The sequence below is a fragment of the Rhinoderma darwinii genome, chromosome 1 (genome assembly GCF_050947455.1).
Source record: "Rhinoderma darwinii isolate aRhiDar2 chromosome 1, aRhiDar2.hap1, whole genome shotgun sequence".
NCBI lineage: Eukaryota > Metazoa > Chordata > Amphibia > Anura > Rhinodermatidae > Rhinoderma > Rhinoderma darwinii.
In genome coordinates this window covers 66026665-66035905 of record NC_134687.1, presented here as the reverse complement: position 1 = coordinate 66035905, position 9241 = coordinate 66026665, and positions in this window count along the sequence as shown.

The following is a 9241-nucleotide window of genomic DNA, read 5'->3' as shown; positions in this document are numbered from 1 at the left end:
CTTGCTGTAGGACAACTGTCCCATAGTATAATCATGTTTACAGTACGTGACAGTTGTCCTGCAGCGAGGCAGGGACTCCTAGCATCGTACATAAGTATGATGCTAGGAGCCCGGCTCCTTGCACTGTCTTCGGTCCGGGACTTGCGGCCGTAAATTAGGGACGTAATTAGTGTGTGTGCACATACCCTTACACAACGGTGACATTTGTTTCAGTTTGGATTCCATTCATGGGTTCCTCTGATGGAAAGCTCAGACAGAACCCATGAACTGAGCCCTGCAACAGATGTGAACGAAGCCTTAGATATTCTCTAAGCACAGAGGGGGGATTTATATATTTTTTCTACACAAGTTATCTGGCTTAGAAAAAAGTTGCAGTCCATATTTACTAACATTTTTGCTACAAACTGGAAAATTATAGTGCAAATCTACTCCAGCTTGTAGTTGGAGTAGATTTGACTTTCAGGCACCTGGACGATCAGAGATGCCCCTAATTCATTTAGAGGCATATGCCTCTTTTAAATTAGGTGCATCTCACTCCAGCAATCTTTATATTAACCCCTTAATGACCAGGCCATTTTGCACGTTAATGACCAAGGATTATTTTTTGTTTCTTCACGGTCGCATTCCAAGAGTCGTAACTTTTTTTTTTATACCGTCGACATAGCCGTATAAGGGCTTGTTTTTTGCGGGACGAGTTGTATTTTGTAATTGTACCATTTTTAGATGCTTATAATATATTGATTAACTTTTATTAACTTTATTTTAGGATAGAATTGAAAATAAGCAGCTATTCCAGCATTGATTTTCACGTTATAAATTTACGCCGTTTACTATGCAGCGTAAATAACATGTTAACTTTATTCTATGGGTCGGCACGATTACGGGGATAACAAATATGTAAAGGTTTTATATGTTTTTCAACGTTTGCACAATAAAAAGCCTTTTGGAAAAAAATTACTTGTTTTTGCATCGCCGCATTCCAAGAGCCGTAACGTTTTTATTTTTCCGTCAATGTGGCCGTATGTGGGCTTGATTTTTGCAGGCCAATGTGTAGTTTTCATTAGTACTATTTTGGGGTACATAGGACTTATAGATTCATTTTTATTTAATTTTTTATGGGGGGAATGGAAGAAAAGAGAGAATTTTGCCGTTGTTTTTTGCTGTTTTTTTGGACGCCGTTCATCTGGCGGTTTAATTAATGTGTTCATTTTATTGTTCAAGTTGTTATGATCGCGGGGATACCATATATGTGTATGTGTGATTTATTTTGACACTTTTACTAAATAAAACCACTTTTTGGGCAAAAAAAAGTAGTTTTATTTGATTTTCACTGTAATTTTTTTTTTATTTTTTTTTCACAAACTTTATCTAACTGATTTACATTTTTTTTTTTGTCCCACCAGGGGACTTCACTATGCGATCTGCTGATCGCATATATAATGCTTTGGTATACTTAGTATACCAAAGCATTATTGCCTGTCAGTGTAAAACTGACAGGCAATCTATTAGGCCATGCCTCCGGCATCGCCTAACAGGCATTTGCTGTAGGCAGACCTGGGGGTCTTTGTTAGGCCCCCGGCTGCCATGGAAACCCGACGGCGACCCGCGATTTCTTTGCGGGGCGCCGATGCGGTGACAGAGGGAGCTCCCTCCCTCTGTCAAACACATTAGATGTCGCTGTCGCTATTGACAGCGGCATTTAATGGGCTAAACTGCCGGAATCGGAGCGCGCTTCGATTCCGGCAGTTGCAGCAGGAGCCAGGCTGTGTATAACAGCCGTGCTCCTGCCGCTGATCGCGTGGGTACAGTGCCAGTACCCGCGCCATCACAGGACGGATATATCCGTCCTCCTGCGCGAACTAGCAGCTGCAGAGGACGGATATATCCGTCCTTCGGCGTTGAGAGGTTAAGGGTCAGTTCACACGTTGCGTAAATACTGCAGATTTTCCGCAACGGGTTTCATTTCACAGCAATTACAGTAGCAGCAGAGTGGATGAGATAAAACAAATGTCAACCACACGCTGCGTAAATACTGAGCAGAAAAAACATTCGGAAATTGACCTCCGGTGCAGTAAATCCTGCATCAAATAGCAGTTGTTCCATTTTTTGCAGTGGGTTCGCAGCGATCCTGCCGCAAAAAACGCAACTCAGAAAACAAAAAATATATTAAACTTACCTAGGAGTCTGTGTTTCATCCTCCTGGGATGTCGCTTCATCCCATCTGACCACCGCTGCAGCCAATCACATGAGATGTCATCACAGGAGGCCGGCCAGCCGGCTGGCTAAATGCTGCAGTTTTCGCAGCGGACATTCAGGGGCGGAAAACTTTTTTGCCTGGAATTCCCTGCGGTGCACAGGGCGGATATGCTGCGTGCTATTACACAGTGTATCCATCCCGTGTGAATTCAGCCAAAGGGCTTGTCCACACTTTGCGGAATTGCTGCAATTTTTCCCGTCCGGAAAAAAAAGCAGCAGAATACAGTAGCAGCAAAGTGGATGAGATTGAACAAATCTCAGCCAAACTCTGTGTAAATACTGAGCGGAAAAAAACACTCAGGAACTTACCTGCGGTGCAGAATTTTATTCTGCGGCATGTCAATTGTATTTGCGTAAATGCTGCTGATTTGTATTCAATGGGGAGCTAAATCCCACAACAAATAGCAGTTGTTGTTTTTTTTCGCGGGAGGGGGTTGGCAACGCCGAAAAAAAAAAGACTGATACTTACCCAGAAGTCTACACTTCATCCCATGTGACCGCCGCTGCAGCCAATCATAGGCTGCAGCGGTCTCCTGGGATGAAACGCAGCGGACATTCCGGGCGAAAAACTGCTCCACAGTTTGGTGGAATTCCCTGCAACGCACAGGACGGATATGCTGCGTGCTATTACACAGCGTATCCGTCCCATGTAAACTTAGCCTAAGGCCAGATTCAGACGAACGTGTGCGTTTTGCGCGTGCAAAAAAGCGCTGCGTTTTGCAAGCGTGGCAGCAGCTTGTGGCATGCGTATTTGGTGCGTTTGTGCGTTGAATACGCACGTACGACATGCGTTTTTACACGCGCGTGGAAAAAACGCAAGGAGGTGTTAGGTTTTTGCCAGCCTACAAAAAGGCCAACAATGCCACACCCCTGCTTAATGTGCGCACCTGTAATGCAGCATTTTTGACCTTTGTGCGAAAGAGTGTTTCTGACAACCCCTATTTGTGGTTATTTTGCATGCTCAACTGCATTGATACCATCTAGCTCACTGGCCCGTGCTCTGCTAGCATGGATGGTTTCCCGTAGATCTGGGGAACGCCGTACCATGCTACTGCCACACCGGCGTAGAAGAGGTAGGATTTGGGTTCATCCAATTGTGGCCCAACGCACCTCCAAAGGCTATTTTCATACCCTGTATGCTGACCTCCGTCGTCACCCTGATAAATTTCGCTCCTTTTGCCGCCTGACTGTAGGCGCCTTTGATATGCTGCTTGAGCTGGTTCGGCAAGGAAAAACTTACCAGGACAAAAACATGCGGCGCTGCATTTCCCCAGAGGAGCGGCTCCTTGTCACCTTGCGGTATGTGATGTGTGTTAATCCAGCTTACACAGTGGTTTATGTGCTTCATGTCCTACCTAACATGTCTGCTTTGTTGTTTGTGTTTCTGACTTCATGTAGATTTTTGGCCACAGGCAATAGCTACCATTCGCTTCATTTCGAATTCCTGCTTGGGGTGTCCACAATTTCCGGCATTGTCACATCAACCTGTGTCGTCCTGTGGCTGAGATTGAAGAGCACCGTGATGCCTCAGCCAACGGCCCAACACTGGCTTCGAATAGCCCAGCAGTTTGTTACCGACACCCAATTTCCACACTGTATTGGTGCCCTCGATGGGAAGCACATTCGTGTGAAGAAACCCCCCCACTCTGGCTCGAGATACTACAACTACAAGCAGTTTTTTTCGATAGTCTTGTTGGCCTTGGCAGACAGTAATTTATGCTTTACCATAGTAGACATCGGGTCGTATGGAAGCTCTGCTGATGCCCGCATATTTCGCTTGTCCAGAATGGCCCAGCACCTAATGTCAAACCAACTTGATGTTCCCGAACCTAACATCCTCCCTGGCTCCAGCGGCCCACCAATCCCATATGTTATGGTTGCAGATGAGGGTTTTGCCCTGACAAGACAAGTAATGCGTCCATTTGCGAGGAGGGGCTTGGATGACCGTAGGCGCATGTTCAATAACCGGCTAAGCAGAGCACGAAGATGCGTGGAATGCGCCTTTGGCATCATATCAAACAAGTGAAGGGTCTTTATGACATCAATGCAAATGTCCCCGGCCAATGTGACACGTGTGATCAAAGCGTGTGTTGTTCTGCATAACTTTACCCGTATCCATGATGCCAGTTATGATGGGGAATATCTGTTAACAACTGCACCCACCACCAACATTGTGCAGCCTGTTCGAGCAGGGCGCCCACAAACATCTGGTCTCCGAGTGCGTCAGCAATTTGCAGAGTATTTTGACAGCCCTGGCAGCACGTTGGCATTTAAAGTGTTGCTAAGTTATCATTATTGTAGAGAAATTTCGTTTCTCACCCTTGTCCTTTTTTGTTTTGGGGGGGGGGGGGTAGTTGTGTTAGGGACTCGCAATACTGAGGACCCTTGACGTGGGTTGCGAGCTTAAAAATCTGTAGGGGTTTGTAGTTCCCATTTTTGTGCCCACCAAGTCATTGAAACAACATACCCTTGTCTAGACCAATGATTTCCTATCCTATGTCAGCGGCCCTTTCAGCCCGTGGTAAGCTAGTTGTTGGCGACAAAATACTAACACCTTAGTACCTGCAATTACAAACCCCTACCGATAAACTAATACCTCAAGCATGGCGTAGATAAATGTGGTACCCTGCAAACCTGTTAGGACATGTGACCTCATACCGTGAGAAGCAATAATAATTTGTGAGATATGTCAAAGAAGGATTGTCCACACGGATTTAAACAAATAACTTCAGAGTTTATGTTCTTGGCACACAAACCCACAAAATACAAACAACATAGTTGTATGAAATACACACTGGGATTTTTGCACCAACATGATGCTATAAACGTATAAAACATAACACAACCCTGTGAAGGGTTTCCACTATTTCACATCAAAGGCCTTGACAACGCACACCTACAAATCATGGTAGGAATGCGGCGGAGAGTTGTAGGCGGACATATCAGCACCACTATGCTGTCCACGGCCCTGATGAGGATGTTCCTGAACAGCATAGTGATGATGAAACTGGGGCTGGTAGCCGTGAGGCTGTATGGGAGGCGGATAGGTTTTGGCGGGTCTGGAGTAGGGAGGTAAATGCCGGGCAGGGCCAGCCATAGGACCAGGGGAGAAGTGGCTAGGCCCTGGGAGATATTGCGGCATATGAGCGATGGGGGGGGGCCGGTTGTGAGGGCCCAGCGAAATGGGACTCCGCCGAGGGCACTGGGACAGTACGCCAATGCTCGATTGCAGAGAAGCACCGCCCTGGTCTATGCGGGGGTGTAGCACTGTCTATCAGCGACAGAATGTTGGACTGGAGGCGCCCCAGCCTATGCTCCGGTACCCGGCGGATTAATGGGCCCATGCTGCGGCAGAAAAAAATCACAGTTGTCCTCATCTGCGGCGCGGCGCAGGTAGTCCAGGACCCGAGCGTCCACCTGCGGCTGGGTTCATTGGCCGTCTGTGTCAGGGTGCTGCAGGCGTAGGTGCCACTTCCTCTGGTGGGCCTGCTTTTGGTGCCGAGGCTACTGGGGCAGGCTCCTCTGCTGTCGGATCCGGGGTTAGGGTCAACAGGGGAGCGGCGGCTTCGGACGCCTGAGACGACTCGGCCCGTACCTCCTCTTGAGAGTCGTCCAGATTGTTGCTAGTTCTAGAATAATATAAACGATTGTTGTGTAACACATTTTACTGTTGGAAAACCCAGCCTCCTTGCCGTATATGACATTTCAGCGAGGTCACTTTTTCAAAACGGTGAAAGGTCGATTACTTACTGTCGCATGTCCATGATGTCTCTCAGGAACAACAGCTGGTCGTAATAGATATAGCAGCGCTTCTTGGTGCCACCATCTCCGCTGCACCCTCTGGACCCATATTCCTGGCGGAACTGGTCGCGTGTGCTACGCCACCGTGTCTTCACATCATCCACTGTAGAATGAACAGAACAAAAAATGGACACACATGATGTTACTGCCCACACAGGCACTGCTTAGAAACGAGAGGACGACACCTACACAGAAGAACAGACATTACTGAAGCTGAAATAGCTGCGACTGACCCGAAACGTTGGGCATGAGAGGAAATGTTACCACAGGGACACACTAGTGAATATGGATGACATTACACATATATCTATAAAGACATCGACTCACCAAGGCGTTGACGGTCGCGGGAGGTGCTCTTGGACCAATCCTGCTGGAAGAGTGCCTCCGCAATCTGCTCCCATGCAACCTCCTTCAGTGTCCGGTCATGGTATGACTCCGCGCGGGTGTTCCATACCTCCGGCCTTTCCTGCACTAAACTTATGAGCTGCTCCACATCCATGTGGCGTCGCATGGCTGCAACTTGCTTGTGCTGCTGGAGTCCGCTATGTTGTATTTTCAAACCAGGGCTCTAAACCACTTCCTGCTTGCTTCTGGTTTTGACAAGTTTGCTCTAACTCATTAGCATAGAGACAACCAGTCTGGCGTGAAAAACGCGCGTTCCACGGAGGTGCCTCCGTGTAGCATGCGTGATTTTCACGCACCCATTGACTTCAATGGGTGCGTAATGCATCGAAAAACGCAGAAATATAGAACATGTCGCAAGTTTTACGCAGCGGACTAATGCTGCGCAAAAAACACGGACTGTTTGCACTGCCCCATAGACTTGTATTGGTCTGCGTGAGCCGCGTGAAAACCACGCGGGCTGCACGGACGCAAATCACGTTTGTGTGAATCCGCCCTAAGACTGCCGTTTCAAATAAATCTCACATAGAACTTTTACTATATACCTCGTAACACTCCCCCTGCGGCTCTATTGTTATAGTCAATGAATACCTGCTTTAAACAAAAATTATTAGTTTCTGCTTCGCCGCTTTCCAAGAGACATAACTTTTTATTTTTTCCGTTGATGCAGCCATATGTGGGCTTGTTCTTTGCGGGACAAGATGTAGTTTTCATTGGTATCATTTTGCGGTACATGGGACTTATTGATTAACTTTTATTTAATTTCTTTTGGTGAGAGGAATGGAAAAAAAAAAATGATTTTCGCCATTTCTTTTTTTTGTATGGCACTCACCTGGCAGTTTAATTAATGTGTTAACTTTATTAATCAGGTCGTTACGATCACGACAATACCATATATTTGTTTCTTTGTTTTTACACTTCTATTAAATAACAATTTTTATGGAAAAAGTAGTTTTATTTTAATTTTTACTGTCATTTTTTTACATTTTTGTTTAACTTTAGTTAACGGTTTAAATTTTATTTATTTTTTCTACTAGGGGACTTTAAAATGCAATTTTCTGATCACTTATATAATGCTTTGTATACTCCGTATACCAAAGCATTACTGCCTGTCAGTGTAAAACTGACAGTCAATCTATAAGGCCATGCCTCCGGCACGGCCCAATAGGCATATAGCCAGGGCAGTCCTGGGGTCCTTTGTTAGGCTCTCGGCTGCCATGGCAACCCGTTGGTGATCTCGTTCGCGGGGCGCTGATTGGTGACAGAGGGAGCTCCCTCCCTCTGTCAAACCATTTAAATGCCGCGGTTTCTATTGACCACAAAATTTAAGGGGTTAAACGGCAGGGATTGGAGGTTTTTCCAAACCCAGCCGTTGCAAAAGCTTTTTTTTGCTAAGGCTGCCTGTCATCTTACCCCAAGTAATGTAATGTTACAGCCTTTTGTTTTGGACCACTGGCAATAGAAATTTCGTCTTACCATTCTTACTGCTCCGCCGCCATCTTTATCTGTTATTTTCTCCTTCTCTCTGGTCCGGATATGGCTGCTGCAGCGTGAAACTTGCGTCCCCACACATGTCTCTCCTTCCTACAGCTCCCATAATGCCTCATACACAGGGGAGAGACAGCTAGAGGCTTGTCTAGCCGAGTTCTTGCTCCCGTTCTTCCAGGGCTGTGACCTCAAGTCCTATATGATAGGTAAGCCCATCAACCCACACCAAAAAACAGTAAGTGTCCCCTGTAGATAGTGCCCATATAGTGCCACAGTTCCCATGTAGTTAGTGCCATACCCCCCATGAAGATAGCGCCACACAGTAGCGGACACAGACAGCCCGGGGCCCCTGTGGAAGAAGAGTATATGGGCCCCTTGTTCTACAATATCTTATCATAGATCACCACCTTTTGTCGCTCTAAAAATCTATCAGTAATTGTTAGTCATAAAATTTATTACCTCCGATATTTACATGCAATCTAATACACAGAAGGAGGCTGCTTTAAGGTGACAGTGGGCCCGATCATCTACCGGGCCAGTGTGCTGCTGACATGTTGCACCAATGGTATGTCCGCCCCTGGCGCCACACATCCCCCCTGTAAATAGCGCCACACCCCCCACACCCTGTAGATAGCCACACACAACCCCCTGCATATATTGCTCCCCCTTCCTGTGGGAGCAGAATCCCCAGCCAGAGCGTAGTCGACGGGTATCCTCCAGGTGCGAATATGGGGGATGTATGTGGAGCTATCTACAGGGGGCGTGTGGCGCCATCTACATGGGCACTGGGGGCGGAGCACGGGAGGGGCGCCGGCTCTGAGCGACGTCACGCTGTAGTACAGATCTGCCCGACGTTCGCTCAAACTGCAATCTCATCCGGCCATTACTTTAAGAACAGTTTAATGAGTCTGATTGTGGTCACGTGGTGCTGGACACGGAATGATACGTGGGCAATTACACAATGAAAGAGGACAAAGGTAAAAATTATAAAAGAAAGCGTGAACGATGAATGCACTGTATTATCTAACAATGGGGGAAAAAAAGCTTGGGAGTGCTTCTTTAAGTTTTAGTGGGTCAGTTATCCCTGATCGTAGCCTTAATTGAGGGCCCACACCATTAAATGCATTTCAATGACAGACTATCTTTCTTTCGTGGTTTTCCCAGAGAGAGATACATACATAATTTAAGGGGCCACATTTTCTTTTCTTCAATTTACTGTTTATCGAACGGTTTTCCTATGTAGGGGAGAACAGGGGTGTAGGCCGGGTAATGGGAAAGTACAAGCCTAGCCTGG